Source organism: Callithrix jacchus, chromosome 1 (genome assembly GCF_049354715.1).
Source record: "Callithrix jacchus isolate 240 chromosome 1, calJac240_pri, whole genome shotgun sequence".
Classification (NCBI taxonomy): domain Eukaryota; kingdom Metazoa; phylum Chordata; class Mammalia; order Primates; family Cebidae; genus Callithrix; species Callithrix jacchus.
Genome location: NC_133502.1, coordinates 115,616,238 through 115,635,492, shown reverse-complemented (window position 1 = coordinate 115,635,492; position 19,255 = coordinate 115,616,238). Strand labels below are relative to the sequence as shown.

Here is a 19,255-nt window from a genome sequence, read left to right as displayed (position 1 = left end):
TATGCTAGGCTTATCCAAAATGCTGAGGATAAAAAGCAGAAAAAAATAAAAGCAGTTCCTATCTTCTGCTTTTTTCATTAAAGTGGGCAGAAAGATAAGTATATAGACTATTACAAAAAAATAATTATGAAGTGTTAAGACATCATAGAAGCATCTCACATAGATTTAAGGAGAGAAGGGATCACAGAGGATGTTTTGGGGTAGCTAAACCTTGATGAGTTCTGAAGGATGGGTAGGAATAGACCAGGTAAGAAAAGTGCATTAACAAAAATTAATGTTTATGTTATGAAATGAACTTATGATGAATGTCTTCTGGATTAAAAGGCCTAAATTCTTCTGTAACTGCAGTTAACTACTACATTAGCCGAATCAAATCAGTGAGCAACTGTGTACCTCAACTTCCTCATCTGTGAAATGAGGTTTAATTAGATGCTGTTCAAGACCTCTTTCAACTACAAAATTCTATGATTTTTCCTGACTCCACAGGGTATTTTTTCAAAAGTGCTTTCTATATGATAATTATAAAATAATTACCTTATGAAGCAATCACTTACTAAAACAGCTCAGTAAACACCTATGGAAAATTCCCCATACCTGAAAATGGTGGAATTCGATTCCCATCTTTTCTGATACATACCATGTTCAGAATATATTACAAAAAGAAGAATAAGATGTAATTCAGAATAAACTTATATTTTAAGTAGTTCTTCATGGCTAGCTTCTACTCTTGTGGTCCTTGTCATCTTTAATTCATCACCCTAGGAATTTCTGATGATTTTCACGTGTAAAGAGAGTCTTTCCACTTTGTTTGTTGTTTTTATTTGATTGTGAAAAGACTCCGAGACATGCATGTGCACAACATACCCACATAATTTATTTTGCACTAAAAGTGTGTGCCCAGGTTGATTTCCAGTCTCATAATTCCACAGAACACCATGTCTTTAGTTAGATTCTGCAACCCTTCAAGGATCCCCCTACTTCCAGGGAAAGTTCTTGAAAGTGTCATTAGAATCTTTACCACTCGCCGGGCATAGTGGCTCACATCTGTAATCCCAGCACTTTGGGAGGCCAAGGCCGGTGGATCATGAGGTCAAGAGATCGAGACCATCCTGGTCAACATGGTGAAACCCCGTCTCTACTAAAAATACAAAAAGTTAGCTGGGCATGGTGGCACGTGCCTGTAACCCCAGCTACTCAGAAGGCTGAGGCAAAATTGCCTGAACCCAGGAGGCGGAGGGTGCGGTGAGCCGAGATCACACCAGAGCACTCCAGCCTGGGTAACAAGAGCAAAACTCTGTCTCAAAAAAAAAAAAGAATCTTTACCATTCATGGCACAACGATCATTCTTCTACAGTCAACTGAATCCGAGCCTTCACTCCCTCTCTCCTCTTTCAGTAACCTAACCTAGACTTTCAAAGCAAATACTTCTACCAACTATTGGCAAAGATGTTATACAACAGAAAACACTCATATATTGCAAGAAAACTATAATTGCTACAACCACTTTGGAAAACAGTTCGGCATTATCTATTGAAATTGAACATATGCATAACCAGATGATCCAGCAATTCCATTCCTCGTTATATACAACATGCATACCAAGAAATATCTACAAGGATGTTTATTGCAGCATTAATTGTAATTGCTTTAAACTGGAAATGGCCCAATATCCATCAGCCATAGAATAGATACATAAAATTTGGTAATGTATATTCAGACATTTGACAAATTACAACATGAATGTAACCAACAGCCTTAATGTTAAGGGAAGAAGGCCAACACAAAATAACATGTAATACTTGATTACATTTACATAAGGTTCAAGGCAGCACTAAACCATAGGTTAGCAGTCAAGATAGGATTTATTTACCTTTGGTGAGGAGGAAAAAGTAGATTTGGAAGTAGGCATGAAGTCTGTAGTACTAGAAATGTTCCATAGCTTGATGTGGGTGGTGTTTCTTTTCCATGTGTTTTGGTGTTTCTTTTGTATGATTCATTATTTATGTACTTTTCTATAAGCACATTATATACTGATTTTTAAAAATTTAATATGTCTCTTAATTTACTTGGGAAAAAGGACTCAGGCTTCCAAGAAGTCCTGCTTGTTCTTTTAATACTGTCACATGGAAACACACATACACATGCACACATACACACAACACACCACCACCATAAAAACCCTCTATTCTTCAGTCATGAGAGGTACAATTTATTTACCATTTTATATATCATTAGTTGCAACGTGGGTTGCAGTTATATTCGTTGTTGTGGTGGTGGTGGTTGTTAACACAGCTCCAAATCACTCTATTTCACAAGAAACCTATAAGGGATGGCATTAGAACAAGGTTGAGAGAGAGGGACAAAGAGAGGGAAGGTGGGAGGGAGGGAGGAAAGACAAGCTATGTCACTTAAGAAGTCTAACATGTTTGCCAAGCAAAGCTTAAAACCACACTCTTTTATTCATCTGTCTTGACTTTCTCTTGTACAAACTGTACACGAAGAAGGGACTTGACAATTTCATAAGCCAGGTACCTTTAGGTATTTCAAACCTTATTTTTTCCTGGAATTTTGCTTAACTAGTGTTTAAGGTAATGCAAAGGACTATGTTTATACTTGAATCAGAAAATTGGAGTACAATAACTAACAAGAAATATGTTCAAACAATGCTAAATGAAAGAGAATGAAAGCTTTCTGATGAAATCTCGTTAATATGTAATTTTAAGCTACTTAAAAAGGTCACAGTTACTTGCACTAATGAGAATCTGTTTTAAAATTATGTGTTATTTTGATAATCAGAATTTAGGGGAATGCTGAAAAAAGAATAGGGTGAGCAGCAGAAAAAAACTTCATAGAAAGTAAACTTTTTTCTAATTTAAATAGAGTGAAAATCATTCCGATACAGCATGTAAAATAAATTTCAGTGTTTCTGTTGAAATACCTTTTCAGGTGTGAAATGTTTTAATTATTAGCTTTCATATAATATAATCATGAGTCATTGAGATTTTGAAATTTCAGTTTATAACAGAAGGGATGCCATGCACACACACACACACACACACACACACACACAGATGTGTTTGGATACATGTGTGTGAGACAGGGTCTTATTTTGTTGTCCAGGCTGGAGTGCAGCAGTACCAGAGCTCAACTGATCTTCCTGCCTTAGCCTCCTGACTAGCTGGGACTACAGCAGCATGCCTCAATCCCCAACCAGCTTTCTGTATTTTTTGTAGAGATGGGGTCTCGCTATGTTGCCCAGGATCCATGAACAATACAAATGCTATAAATTGTATCTGGTCAGATTGCCCCACCGTGGACAGATCTTCCCCTGAAAGTTACAGACTTCAGCTCTTACAGTTACCTCAAGCATAACAACCGGTCAGAATTTTGGCAGACAGCAGGGAAATGAAAGAACCCTTATTCTTATTCCCTTCTTGTCCATTTCATTCTTTACCCCAAATCGCTCATGTTCCATGAACTGGGGTCTGCCTACTTGAGCCAAACCAATTGCTGAAAATCCATTTTCTTCAGTTCATGAGAATTTAGCATCCATATTCAGGAAAAAAAAAATGGGATTTCTTAATTAATTTGCAATTTCTGATCACAGTGAAGAAAGCTCAGTTAACCTAGACATTATGCACGGCTTAGAAAGGATTACATATTTTTCTATTTCTCACTAATGTTAAATAGTTTCTGTTGTCTCCTCTACCAGATCAACAGATAACTAGACTGATATTTGTACTTTGAGAAGAAAGGGAGTTGGGTGGTAGTCCGAGAGGAAAATAAAGGTGTCTGAAATGTCTATAAAAACCTGTAAGAAATGTCTTCAACTAGTAAATCCAATGCATGTTTGTCTGATACTAGAGAAATGCTTTATTAATATATATTGACATTAATGTGAGTGAACTACAAATTTAATAAAGCAACCATAAAATCTAGCTTAAAGGTGCATTCAGCAATCCTCTAAACGAGTAATGGAATAGAGCTTGAGGATTTTCTACTTCAGATCAAAAGGCATTTACATGTCTAGCAGCAAAAGTTTCCTCTTCATTACTCAGACAGGAAGCCAGGAGATCTGATCATCCCCTTTGCTTAAGTAGAGCTGAAAGGAAAGGAAAGTAGGGCTGAAGTAAATCTCTGAAAGTTAAGTTCTGCTAAGCAAGACTAAATTTAACCAGCAAGTGGGCAATAGTAAAGAGAGACCTTTTGGAAGTGGCCCCAAACAGGCGGTTGGTTGCCTAAAAGGAATCAGTGAATAGAGTGTGTTTGACACTAGGGTTAAGGGAGAGAAGAAGTGTCAGTAATAAATACGTGGAGGCCTGCTGACTGAGATTTCATATTGCTTGTCAGATGTCTCTGTTTTTGTCTAGACTTCAAAAGCTGTTTCATTGTAATATGTGAAGAGCAGAAGGTCTTGGATTCTGTGATTGGTTATTGTTTTGAAAAGGAAAGAAAGTTACCTTTCATTTTCTCTCCATTGGCATTAAATCCCAGTAGAGGTTCAAAGGACATTCCAAATCACCACAACTGCAGCAAGGAGCATTCAAGCCCATTACTTCTGACTACGTGTGTGCAATGCTTTCAGTGTCTTACCAAAAACCTGCAAATAGAGGCCTACAAGAACAGTTTTGCGAGCATATTTTGATGTGTTCCACTTGCTGTGGGAGAGCTCTTAAGCAAAATCAGATTTTACCTTTAAGTATTTCCCAAAAGTTATTTTAGAGCCCACCCACGCTAAATGAAGCCTTATGTTCCCTATTCCTGGAGGAATAACTGTATTTAGAATGATAGTTTCTATAAATTTTTCACAATACATCTTATCACGTAAGATTCACGTTATTTTAGATAACAGAGAGAGATGGTAAGTATGTGCTATTTTCTGTGTCAGGGGTTCAGCTAAAACCTCAAACAAGACAAAACTAGTTGCTGTATTCACAGGGTACTATAGTTTACAATCTAATGAGGGAAATCTAACAAACCAAACAGGCTAAATGCTACAATAAACACCCACCCTTTTAATGGCTTAAAGAACAGAAATTTATTTCTCATTTACATAAAATGTAGTGCCAGTAGATGTTCCTAGTCAGGACCAGGTGATGAATGGTCACCTGTATAACACTCTAGTGTGAACAGACCTTATTAGTGGAAGTGAAAGGTGATCCTGAAAGCTGTGGCTGGAGAATCATGTTGTTTTAGTCTTTTGGACCTATCCTCCTTTAGGTCCTTAAATATTTAACATACTGGTAAGGGAAACAGAATGAGGAGCATGTGCAAGATGTTCTTAAGACTGTATTCCACGGTGAAGAATGTAGTCATATCTAACTACAAAATGTAGTCTGGCTATGAAACAGGAGGAAAAGGGAAATGTTTTGGTGAACAGCTAGCCATTTTCTTGACACAGGATGCTATGATAATGTGTGATAAGGAAGGACTCAGAGCTTGCTGGAGCATCTAGGATATTCATCTAACTGAAACTTAGTGGGTGCAGGATGTCAAAACGTCTTTCCCCATAAGATGTCAACCTTGCTGGGAACTGAAGGAGGAGTAAGAGTTTAATATGCTAAAAAGAGTTGAGAAAAAAAATGTACTAGACAAAATAAAGCAATTCTGAAAGCAATACAAAAAAGAATCATTAAGGTAGACTTCAAATCTTGTACAAATGATTCTGTTGAGAAATTAAGACATTGTACCTTTTTTTTTTTTTTTTTTTTTTTTTTTTTTTTTTGAGACGGAGTTTCACTCTTGTTACCCAGGCTGGAGTACAATGGCGTGATCTCGGCTCACCGCAACCTCCGCCTCCTGGGTTCATGCAGTTCTCCTGCCTCAGCCTCCTGAGTAGCTGGGATTACAGGCACGTGCCACCATGCCCAGCTAATTTTTTTTTTTTGTAATTTTTAGTAGAGACGGGGTTTCACCATGTTGACCAGGATAGTCTCAATCTGTTGACCTCGTGATCCACCCGTCTCGGCCTCCCAAAGTGCTGGGATTACAGGCTTGAGCCACCGCGCCCGGCCTGTACCTTTTTATATGATGTTTCAGAGATGTGAATCTTGTCAAATTAATTGTGAAATTCTGTAACATAAATGTAATGCCTATAAGATGGAATTTTCCATGCTGATTTATCCCAGAAGGAGTAGGATAGGCAAGGATTTGCTTTAGCTCGGCTGCCAAGGTTTAAGTGTTTCCCTTAAAAACTTAGGGGCATTGATTATTGAAAGACCAAAGGATAGATATTCTGAAATGTATTATGCAATTGTAAGAAACAACAGACCAAGATGTTTTGTGGATTTGATGAAACTGCTGTTGTAAGAAGGCAATTTGGCCATTTTATGGTGGACGTGTTAGTCTCAATTCAACATTTTAAAGAATAGTCAATATTCACTGCTTTGTAGCCTGTGAACAATAGAAATTTCCATGTTGGTTTTTGGCATTTCACTACTTCAATTAAAGATTGTATTTCATAAACTTCATAGCAGTTTCTCATTAACTAGCTTGCTTTTTCTCCTCTCTGCCTCAATCCCTACTGAAATATGGGGTGACAGCATATATCTTAAAGACAATGGAGGGATTAAAATATTTTTAAAGTAATTGTTACTTTCTATCTTTATAATTAGGTTTTGAACTTCTTGAGGCCAGGGACTGTGTCTGAAAACACCTGCTGTGGCTAACACAAGGTGAGTCCACAACCACTTCTTAACCCTTTCCCTTCTTTGGGTCCCAATACCTAATACAGTAACAGATGTATAGTTGGAATCAACAAATATTGGTTAGAATGGTTGCTCTTTACTGTAGATGTTTCCTTTACAAATAAAATTATAACATGTTAATAACAATAGCACAACTAGGAAAACTGTCAATGAGGCATTTATTTTTCAGTTCTGAATTATATATGATGTTAGGCCTGAATGTAGGGGGAACTCTATGGGTTAAAATTCTGAATTGAAGCAGCAGATGCCTATAGATTTAAATGTTGATTGAATTTAGCTGCTGCTGCTATGAAATTATTAGCCCTCGGCGGTGGTCTCGCCTACATACTTTATTTTGGTTCTTCTGGAAGCTATAAAGCTATTTATTGTTATTGAGGGAATAAAGTAAGAAAACAGATTAGTGAGTAGATTAGCAAATTTTTTAAAGTCTAATCTTTGTTAAACAATAACAGGTTATGATTTAATGCATTCAGTTCTCACTATTTTGTGACAAAATTTTTGCTATTAAGACACCTTTGTTTCCTCACGTATCCTTTCTTTAATATAAACATTTCATCTATCATAATAATACTTTTTGTTTAAAATCCTCTGCCAAGTACATTTTTTCTCACCCATTGTAGTTTAATAGTATGTTTCTAATCCTAAAAAGATAATTCTTTGAAATAAACAGTTCCCATGTTCTTTCTCTGAGATATTTGATCTATTGGCTTGTCATTCAGAGACTATTAGCTAGTAATAAAACTGTGATGAATTATAAGATAAATGTTTTTAAATCAATGTTTCTAAATATAAACGTTCTAAATAAAGTATATAAGGTTTAAAAGTTCCTTAGCATGCTCAAATCTCTTATCTGCTAAATTTTTACATTCTCAATTTAAAGAAAAGAGTATCACCATTCATATCCCCTGTTAATTTTATTTTGCGGTTGATGTATTTTGTGACTCTAAGAAAATGGAAATATCTGCATATGGAGAATGTACACAAATGTCCTTCAGAAATCACAGTACCACTGAAGTCAAATAAGATGATAATTCAACAAACAAATAAGAGATAATGAAGACTGTAGTAAATTTATTTCAGGCCTTCAGCCTGTTTTCATGGTGGTTCATCATTGTTCAATTTTATATATTAAGATTCAGCTCACCTTCCCCAAAACGCTTTCTTAGATACCCCGAGTCAAATTGATGTCTTCTTCTGAATTCCTCTGTGTCTTTGTTAATGACTCTCTTATAATACTACTCATTTTGCTTTACATTTCAGCAATTTCTATAGAATCAGTTTCCATTTTCCAAGCACATTATGTTCCAATGTTCATTTAAAAACCAGTTGTTTGGGAGTCCAAAGTACTTATTTCTGTAGAACTAGTAATACAAATGACGTTCCTATTTTCTTTTTAGTTCTATTTCTGTCTGATCTAGTGCTAATAGAAATATTTCAAATGTGCCTCTATTAATGACGTTGTTTCTTCAAGACAGAACTGTTCTATTGTAAGGAGCAAATTTCATAGATTCTAGACTTACATTTGCCTGGATTGTCTGCTACTTTTTAGCCATTTGTTCTAAAGCAAACTATGCAAATGTGTGCCTGAGATTTCTCATTTGTAAAATAGAGATAATAATCATATTTCTGGTGGCTGCTGTGAAGATTAAATGAGTTCATATGTGAAAGCTGCTTTGGTGAATAGTATTTGACGTAGTAGGAGGTATACAAATTTGTCTGTAGATGTTGTTATTGATATTTTTATTAAAATTTACAATATCAGGAATCCGTCTGCTCACACATAGGCATGTTAGAAATGAAACCAGGGAACACATTTTAGCAGTTCACCTGATGAAAACAGGATAGATGCTTGAATCATAGAACACAGAAAGAACATAACTACCTACTTAGAGAAAAGGTTTTTTGTCTACCTGTATTTTCAAAGTGTCTAAAAATGAAAACAAGATACCATAATCCCCTTCATCTTATTTCAGAAATAAAATTAAAGTAGAAATAACATTTGTTGAGACCTTAGTATGTGCCAAGTGTAAAGGGAATGGATTTCTGTGTTATCTTCATATGATTCAGTTACAAAAGAAACTGATGGTCAAGGAGGCAAAGGTCTCTTACAGCTAGTGAGTTAGAGCAAGAACTCCAGCCTAAACCTTTCTGAATTTCAAATTCTATGGTATTTTTGCTCTACTAAAAACAGAACTCTGATCCAAGTCCAAAAGTGCTATTCAAATTAATATTTACATATTCCAGTGCCTTTTTAGTGGTTTTTCTCACTCAATAAATCTACCTGACTCTTTTTATTTCCATCTTCATATCGTCTACAAAAATATTGTAAGACATGTTGTCAAAACGTTGGATGAAACTCAGTACACTTTATTTTGAGTATTAGATTTGAGCAGTATTTCCTAAATTATCTTTTCTTCCACTTATTCAAGATCACCAGCTCACTAGCTACTGTTGTTTTAGGGCATTGCCTGAAAGAAAGAAGTTCTTCTTTCCATTTGTAGTACATAAATGTTATACATCAGTCCTGAATGTAGGCATCTAACTATAACACAAGATATTTAACTTTTCACTCTTGCCAAAAAAAGAGCTTTCTTGTTTAATGTATCCTTTATCCCTTAAATGTTTTAACATTTATTTTTGTTATGCATATTATATATAAAACACATTGTACGTGTATGTCATTTACTCTTCACAGCAAACCTTTGAGGTCTGTGCTTTATCTCCACGTTAAAATGAGGGACCTGAGAACTAGAGAAATGAAATCTTTTGCCACGTCCCACAAGAATTCAAACCCAAGTGAAACTTCAGAGATCTCATTCATTACTTTATTTCAAGATGGTTTCTGATTGACAGAATCAAAACCATCTAACTAGATGGCAAAAGAATCGGGTTTCCATTATCCCGCCAGTTCCTCCTTAAGTGTCTGACTGTAAACTTTTTAAAAGGAGGGTTTATGTCTTTTTGCTCATCTTTGTATTTTCCACAATGTCTAAACATTGAAACCATGGGCACTTAATCAATGGCTGATTTAGAATGTTAGAGGGTATTTAAAATACTGTTGATGTTGAATATACTAGTCTACAGCTAGTGGTTCATAGCATTTTGCCTTGGGGACATTGACCAAGTTTAGTCAATTTGGTTAAATGAGGTATCTTTGTCATGTAATCATCAGTGTCACTTTTCATAACTGGATCAAGCTAATGCTAGCCAGAAACTGTTAAAATGTCTGAATTTAGAAATATGTGGGGTGAACCTAATAATGCTGTGGGTTCTGTAGCCAAATGCTTTGCTTATTTTGGCAAGGGCAATTTAATGTGTTATAAATAACATTTGATTGAATGCTATGCAGTATTATGTTTTAATATAAGAACCAGTGCCAATGCTTATAAATGTTTTCATGTAAGTAGGAGTAGCCTGGAATTGTATTAAATCTTGAATTTCATCAATTAAGAAAATCAGAAATACTAAGGTTTCTTTAGGTGATTTTAAGAATTGTTTGTAAAGTTCTGAGTAGTACTAGTTTTGAGACATAAACCAGATCTTCTAGCTAAGGCATTAAGTGAGCCTGTTTTTAGTGACTTTTAGTAAAGAAGTAATTAGCATTACACATAGCAGGAACATATTCAGGTCTCTAATAGAGATCTTTGATTACAGCATTAATTTGACAATCCCAGGTAAAAGAACAAGTTATTCTAATTAATGGAAGGTTAATTGTGTATGCACACTGTATGGTCAGATGAAGAAAGCTCAGCAGGGTGTTCCCAGAGCATTTCTGCTTGAGAGAGTCACATTTGTTCATTCAAGGGTAGTAGACAACTATTACATTATATACAGCATTTGAAAGGAGGACTTATTGAAATGATTTACTAGCAATTCAGTGTAGAAACAATAATACATATAATCTAATGACTTGTGTGGAGGTTGACTAAATGCTTTTGTGCTCTAAAAGCCTATAATTTTGATTCTTCATAGTGAGTAGACTTAGAGTTTGTCAATGTCTACATTTATATGGTTAGAGAATATTAGAACTAAAATAGTCTCTAGAGACCCCAGGCCCTGATTTTTACATGACAAATTTAAAACCAGAGAAGGCAAATGACCTGACTAAGATAATAAAAGATATTTGGTAGTATACCCATGATTCAAATAATTTTTACTCTGTGTTTAAAACCACATTACCCTTTGAAAGAAAAAAGGAAAGAAGGAAGGAGGAAGGGAGGAAAAAAGAAAGAGAAAGAAAAAGAGAAAGGAAAAGGAAAGGAAAGGGAAAGGGAAGAGAAAGGGAAAGGAAGACCAGAGGGGGAGGGGAAAGAAAGAAAAAGGCAGGCAGGCAAATTAAGGCAGATAGACTAAAGGAGGTCAAAGTTCAATCTCTTTGTAGGCTACTTCCCTGTAACACACAGTCAGCCAGACTGATTAAAACTAAACATAAACCTCACTTTCATTATTGAGTAGCTCTAATTAGAAGAAAGATCTTTCTTGTATTAATACAAAAGCTACCTGTCTTTTTTCTCATTAGTCTTCTATTTTCTTTTTTTTTTTTTTTTTTTTTTGAGACAGATTTTCGCTCTTGTTACCCAGGCTGGAGTGCAATGGCGTGATCTCGGCTCACTGCAACCTCTGCCTCCTGGGTTCAGGCAATTCTCCTGCCTCAGCCTCCTGAGTAGCTGGGATTACAGGCACGCGCCACCATGCCCAGCTAATTTTTTGTATTTTTAGTAGAGATGGGGTTTCACCATGTTGACCAGGATGGTCTCGATCTCTTGACCTCGTGATCCACCCGTCTCGGCCTCCCAAAGTGCTGGGATTACAGGCTTGAGCCACCGCGCCCGGCCTAGTCTTCTATTTTCTATGTAAAATATCTGTAGTTCCTTCACCATTCCTATTATAAGATGGGTTTTAGATATTTCATCATCTGATTATCTCTTTCCTAGCACATCAGTAAAGTATTTCATGTTTCAAATTGATGCCTACAGTTGAGCACCATGTAGCCAATAGTGTCTGGATACCATCATAAGTATGTGGATCTCATCAGGCCACTATAGTTTTAGCTTTTAAAATTAACTCTGTCTTTTATGTTTTAAGATGCCCTTATAACACAAGTAAAGTACAAAGCCATTTTTGTATGGACTGCTATAAATAGGGGCCTCTTAAGCTGTTTTTTAAATTGATTTGGTTGTATCTGTCATTTTCAAGTGAAGATTAATAGGATTAAGCATTAACCATTTGTTTACCATAATTATTTTTTTGGTCACCATGATTATATTTGAAAGATCATTCAGTTTGGATTGCTTACATTGCTCAAGCATTAGACATAATTATTTTTAAAGTAAGTTTAGTTTGAGTTCATAATGACAAAAAATTTTAAGATGATTATGCTATACAGATGTTTTTAATATATTTTCTAATTATGTAATATATTAATGAATATAAAGTATAAAACTTTCACAGTAGTTTTGGTCAGTACTCATCAGTTCAGTTCTAAAAATAGAAGCTAAAAAACAATTAGGGCAGTGATATGGTCAGGCTTTGTGTCCCCACCCAAATCCCATCTTGAATTGTAATCCCCATAATCTCCATGTGTCAAGGGAGAGACCACGTGGAGGTAACTGAATTGTGGGGGCAGTTTCCCCATGCTGTTCTCTTTTGAGAATGCGTTCTCATGAGATCTGATGGTGTTGTAAGTGGCTTTTTCCCCTTCCTACTGTCTTGTGAAGAAAGAACCTTGCTTCCCCTTCACCTTCCACCATGATTGTAAGTTTCCTGAGACCTACCCAGCCATGCTAAACTGTAAGTCAATTAAACCTCTTTTATTTATAAATTACCCCATCTCGGGCAGTTTTTTTTATAGTACTATGAAAATGAAATAACATAGGTGGGCTTTGGGATATATAGACAAAAAAAACTACTACAATAGACAGATACTCATAGGACATATTTTAGCCATCTAGAATTGAATTCCATTGATGTCTTCATCTGTTTTGTGCTGTTATTACAGAATACCACAGCCTGGGTAATTTATAAAGACAGAAGTTTATTTGATTCATGGTTCTTGAAATTGGGAAATCTAAGATCATGGTACTAGCATTTGGCAAGTGCCTCATGCCATGGCAGAAGGGTGGAAGGTGGTATTGATTTTAGGAGACAGGAAGAGAAAATGGGGACAGAACATATTCTTTCATCAGGAATCCATGCCCATGATAATTAACCCACTTCTACTGTAACAGCGTAAGTTCATTCATTAGGGCAGAGGCCTCATGGCTTACTCACCTCTTCAAGGCCCCACCTCCCAACACCCTTACATTAGCAATTAGGTTTCAGCATGTGTTTTAATGTAGACATTCAAATCATAGCAATTCACATGGGTCTATTTTTAAATGTCTCTCATCGTAGTTTAGTAATCAAGTTGGAAATTACCTAATAAATGGACAAAAAGGAAGAAAAGCTCCTATGTAAAGAAGATTAGGAGAAACTGAATGATTTTTAAGCCTGCAAAGAGCTATAGATAGAGGCTGACTTCTTACTCCTCCTGAGAGTGACCTTAATGGTTAAATCATCAATGATTATGTTCATGAAAAGTTAGATGTCCCTTTCTAGAAATAAATGGCTGAATAAATAAGCTGAAAATTTTTAATTACATTCAATTATAGGTGACAGTGTGTAGAACCAGAAGAGTTAGACTGTCAAGCTGACAACCTTCTTAAATATGAAACCCTTAAGTTTATCTGCCTCATGCTCTTCAACTGTTTTTCTACTTATAAGTTATAGAAAGATAAAGGATGAAATATCAGAGCAGCAGCGTTAGGTTGCTGAAATTATTAAATTTTGGTGCTTGGTAGCTGCACATTTGTTATTCTGAGGGAAGGACTTACAGTATCAGCTGAAGATTACCTAGAAGTTGAGCTCAAGAATTATATATAAAAGACTTTGTGCTGTTTCTTTTCTCAGGGCTACAGATTTGGGGCATTAACTTATATCCATTGTATATGGCTCTGCATTTATAATATGAGTTTTTGCTAGTCATTGACCGACTTTCCAAATACTCAGTGGTGTGAGGATGGGGTACATAGCATGAGCTGTGCTGAACATGGGGAGAGGTACTTGGGCCAGTAGAAATATGGAATACAATAGGGTCACATGAAGAAAAATCTTCCTCAAAACAAAATAGTAAGAATATTTTTGAGTCCTAAGTTTATAAGAATTGTTTAAACAATATTTTGTACATTTGACAAACATGCCTTGTATGATCTTATATAATTTATTAACAACATTTTAGCAGTTAATTGTTCTTGTGATGAACTGGGTAATTTCAAAGACAACATTTTACAAAAATCTTGTCTTAGTCCACTTTGGCTGCTATGAGACAATACCTTAGACTGGGTGGCACGTAAATAACAATTTACTTTTATAGATCTGGAGGCTGAAAAGTCTAAGACAAAAGTGCTGGCAAATTTGGTGTCTGGTGAGGGCTCATTTCCTTATTCACAGATGGGATTTCTGGCTGTGTCCTTGTGGAGTGGAAAGTGTGAATCAGTTTTCTGGGGACTCTTTATAAGGATACTAATGCCATTCCTGAGGGCTTCATCCCATGACCTCATCACCTTTCAATGGCACCACTTTATAATTCCATCACATTGGTGATCAGATTTCAAATTATTAATTTGGGGCGAGACATAAACATTCAGTCCAAAGTAAATCTCATGGTCTTAAAAAAAATCATTAGCATGTTAAATCGTTTCAAACGTATAAATATTACTTCTAAATCTGATCCTAGATTTTTCTCAGCAGAATCGTATTTTTAAATCACACTTTGAAATATTTGAAATCATCTATAGTTATTGAATGAGATGAAATATCCTTTGTTGGAAACAGCTGTTTACAATGTATTTAAGAGAGAGAACATCATATTACACAATGTAAAACCACAGTAGTGCTAAGATAGGATTTATGAATATGTAATATTTTCTCCTCAATCACAAGGATTATGCCCCTGAAAACTCTTAAGGCAGATGAATGCACACATTCAGAAAACATAACTTATAAGGTTATATTTGAGCCAATAAGAATATGCATAAATAATTTACCTTGATTAAAATAAAAGTATGTAAGCATAGTAAATGAAATCATATTTGTGATGATTTCTATCTCTTAAATGGGTAATTGTTGGTATGTTTAAAGTCCCATTTTTCATTCATCTTTTTATTGAATATTCGTTAATCAGTCACTATTTGAGATGATGGAGATACAAAGATGAAAAAAAAAAAGATACCTGAACTCAAGGAGTTCATAATCCATTACATGGAGACAAGAAGAAAGCAAATAAGTATTCTATATAACTATTACAACTATCTTTTTCCTGTTGGTAATGTTTTATTAGTGGGGAGGGGACTGTGTGGTATATGATATATTTCTGTTTTATAGTTCAAACTACTTTTTCATGCAATACCCTTGTCGTAGTATTTTTTTTAAAGATTCTAAACTCCCTCGTTAAAACAGAGGTTTAATTACCTAGAAAATATATGTCTGGGGAATCTCTCATTCTCCGAGGCATTTGTAACACTTTTTTTTTTTTTTTTTTAGTTTTTTGACTTTTTTTTTTTTTTTTTTTAATTTTTTATTGGATTATAGGTTTTGGGGTACATGAGCAGAGCATGCAAGACAGTTGCGTAGGTACACACATGGCAGTGTGCTTTCTTTTCTTCTCCCCTTCACCCACATTTGGCTTTTCTCCCCAGGCTATCCCTCCCCACCTCCCCCTCCCACTGGCCCTCCCCTTTTCCCCCCAATAGACCCCAGTGTTTAGTACTCCAACACTTTTTAAGGTGAAATTGTGCATAGGCTAACATAAGAGCATGCAGGTAGAGAAAAGTGGGCCAGACACTGCAGATATTGGGATAGATACAGTGTTGAACAAGAACACATTGGAGTAGGGGAGGCCAATGCTAAAGAGAAACATGCAAAGTGTGGGGTGTATTAGACAGCGATGAACAGACATGAGATTTAAAATAGAGTCATGCTTTGTCTAACAATGTTTAGGTCAACCATGGACTGTGTATACAACAGTGCTCCTGTAAGAGCATAATAGTGTATTTTTACTGTACCTTTTCTATGTTTCGATACACACATTCATTGTATTACAATGGTGTACAGTATTCAACACAGCAGCATGCTATACAGGTTTGTGGCCTAGGAGTAACAGGCTATATCATATAGCCTAGGTGTGCAGAAGGCTATGCCATATAGCTATACTGGTAGGTTATGATTTTAGTAAGTTTTTGTGAGGACACTCTATGATGTTTGCACAATGATGTAATCACCTAACAACACACTTACAAGAATGTATCCCCGGTGTTAAGCAACTCATGACTGTACTTAACAACCAGCACAAATGGATACCAGTGCATCAGAACAGACACCCAGCTACACAGAATGGAAGTTCATTTTACCTGCTGAATACCAGACTTGAAATCAGCACTATTAGGGAAAAAAATTAAGCAGGGAAATAAAATTAAAGTATTGGGTAAGGAGAATATTCAAATTTTTAATTGAGTAGGTGACTTTTGAGTAAAACTCTGAAGAAAGTAAAGGAGTGAGTCATGTAGATATTAGGGGGAAAACATTCTGGATAAGAAAAGACCAGGTGCAAAGGCCCTAAGGAGAAAGCTTACCTAAAGCAAGGGGCAGAAAGAAGACCCACATGTCCGGAGTGAACGTCAGAGGAGAGTCAGGAGGAGAAGATGACTGAGAAATAAGCAAAGCCCGTGTTAGCTTCTGGTAAGAATTTTGGCTTTAGTTCTCTGTGAGATGATCTCTTGTTTAATATTTTGAACAGAAGATGATCTTTCACTGAATATTTTGGACATGATCAAAACTGTATTTTGAGAGAATCACTTAGGCTTCTAAGTTGGAACTAAATAAATGGGGCAAATCAGTGGCAGGTGTAGGCTACTGGAGTAGTGCAGGTAAGTAGTGGATCAGGTGATGGCTTTGGGAGTGGGAGAAGTGGTTAAATTCTAGATAGGCATTGCTTTGAAGGTAGAGCTACCTGGATTTGCAAATCAACCAGATGTGAGGTATAGAGGAGAGGGGTCAAGAATGACACAGACTAGAAGACCCAAGTGCTATCTATATGCCAAACCTTTTGGCAGTGCCTAGGGAACATGTAAAAGAATAAAAAGACACAGCACATCTATCATAAATAAGGCAATGAAATGAAAAATTCTAGGAGAGTGCAAATATTTCCAAAGTATGGGAAATACAGAGCATCAGATAACAGTACTTAATCCATTCCAAATGGCCAAGGGATTACTTCTCCAGAAAAGAAAGTGAGTAAAATGTTAATCAGATTTATTCAGGTAAAGAGAGGAGATGAAGAACATATAAAAATAGCTGTATTTATACATGCCAGGATCCCAAACATTGTACTTTACTATTAGCTCATTGTTTACTTTATTACTATGTTTCTTTAGGAAAAGTACATTGGAAGGAAATTGATTCAAAGGCTATATTATTAAACAGTCCCTTTTTCAACAAATATTCAGTCAGCACTCATTTTGTGTTAGGGTCTCTGTGCTGAGTGGAGAGGAATTTACTAGGATGAATTATATTTGTATCCTTTCCAAAAAAAGCTAAGATTATAATTAGCTCACTTAGAGAATACTTAGTTTACTAAAATATGCAGCAATTTTTTCAAATCACTGGTACACTGGATTTGTAATACCATTTATGCTATGAGTTACCTGGATTACTAACTACTCAACACATTACCCTAAAGACATGCTTCTTGTTTTGGTCATCCATCTAAAATATCCTTAGCATCTATCATAAAGAGCCTAGTTTATGATAATATTTGCCAAATGATGATTATATCTTTTCAAATTTTAACTTTATTTTTGCTGCAGATCATTGAGACAATTATGAAGAATTAATATACCTTTATATTTTGTAGAGATTTATTCTATGAACTTGCATTACAGAATCCATGCCAAGAGGCTCTTAAATCACTGCTTCTGTTAAGAGTAGTTCTTTTCCTCATCAATATGTTTACATGGAGTTTCTCTTCTCTTATAGAAAATACTCCCACAGAATTTTAATTCCTATCAACGTATTTGACCTTGTGACTGCTTTCCACATATTCACAATTGTTCCCCAAAACTTTCCATTTATGACAATTGTGTAGACATTTTATGTCAGTGCTTTCAAATTTAAGACCCCCTTGAATCACTTCCCTCATTTTTTCATGTTCTTTGTCTTTACTTGAAGAAAAGCCCTTTTATTCTATTTCCCTGTGAAACCAAGTATAATTTTGTCCATATTGAAAATAAAGACCAATAATGATTATAAATATAATCTTATTATATTTATATATGTAATATAATCTTATTATCAGAGATACTCCATCCCATACCAGTTTTCTCTTCAAATTTTACAGAGAAAATGAATTGATCTGGCAACAAACAAACTCAGAGTTATGGATCTGTGAATGTTATTAACCTCTCAATGCCCCATTTAGCTTTTCCCATTCCACGAGAATCAATGATAAGCACACTCAACCCTTTTATGTTCTTCCTTAAAGCAGAGAGTTAACAAGAAATCAGTCCCTCTTGTTTTGACTTTCAATTTGTAATGTTTATATTATTCTGAGAACATGGTGTTGCTGCACTGGTGGTACCACAGTGTGGCAGGTGTTTCTTAAGCTTTCCTGGACAGCTGGGCCTATGATGTAGAAGAGCCTGTAACCCACATTAAATTTCACTTCGTTTGAAAGCACCACAGTCACCATACTCGCATCTGTACTTAATTACACAGATCCTGAGGCTGGTTCATTATCATTCTGGACCATCTTGCTTCCCTCCTACTCTCATTCTCCAGTCAATTATTTTAAAACTGTTTTGGAAGTCTGGGGTTAAGAAATGATGAATTCTTGACTTACTCTCTTCCTACTTGTTTCTCTAAGTTGGATTGGTCAATAAGCACATATTCATTATATTTAGTGCATTCCCTTTTGTCAAATCGTCTTTTCAAAGCTTTCTGTTTTCTGAGCATCCACTTAACCACAGTAGAGAAACAGTGAAACTGCTTGTTGCATTCCATTGAAAATTAGGCTTTGGCCTCAGGCCAAGCTGCCTGGGCCAGTGCTAATATAATTCACAACTGGAAGAAGACAATCCATTAATCAATACTATAATTTGGAGCTGACCAAGGTAGTAACACTCGCAGCTATTAGACTCAACTGACTGACACCATTTAGGATTAATGAGGTAGCAAAAGCAAGAAGACCAAAGATTCATTTAAGGACTTTTTCCCTAAAATCGAACCACCCAATCTATTTTTTTTTTTTCTATTCAGTGATACCACAGTGAAATTTAACATAAGAAAAAATTTGAAGGACAAAGAACCTTAGCCATCACAGTGATTTTGAACAAGAACTCTAATGAACATTTTAGGTATGGGTTTCAGAAAAATAATTCAGCTTAGTGTTATATTCTTCTGAGAAATCTAAGCACAGTTATCTAAAATTGCTTCTCTGGTGTTATTTTGGCATCCTT

At 35.6% G+C, this 19,255-nt stretch overlaps 1 protein-coding gene across 36 annotated transcripts in view; it reads left to right on the top strand.

Annotated features, from left to right (window-relative positions):
- PTPRD (protein tyrosine phosphatase receptor type D) overlaps window positions 1-19,255 on the top strand; it is a 2,336,513-nt gene that overhangs the window by 1,465,553 nt on the left and 851,705 nt on the right. For all 36 annotated transcript variants that reach the window (XM_078368970.1, XM_035293431.3, XM_078368938.1 and 33 more), the window contains exon 9: window positions 6,615-6,674. The gene's annotated coding sequence lies outside the window, so the exon portion shown is untranslated. The remainder of the gene's footprint in view (window positions 1-6,614; window positions 6,675-19,255) is intronic.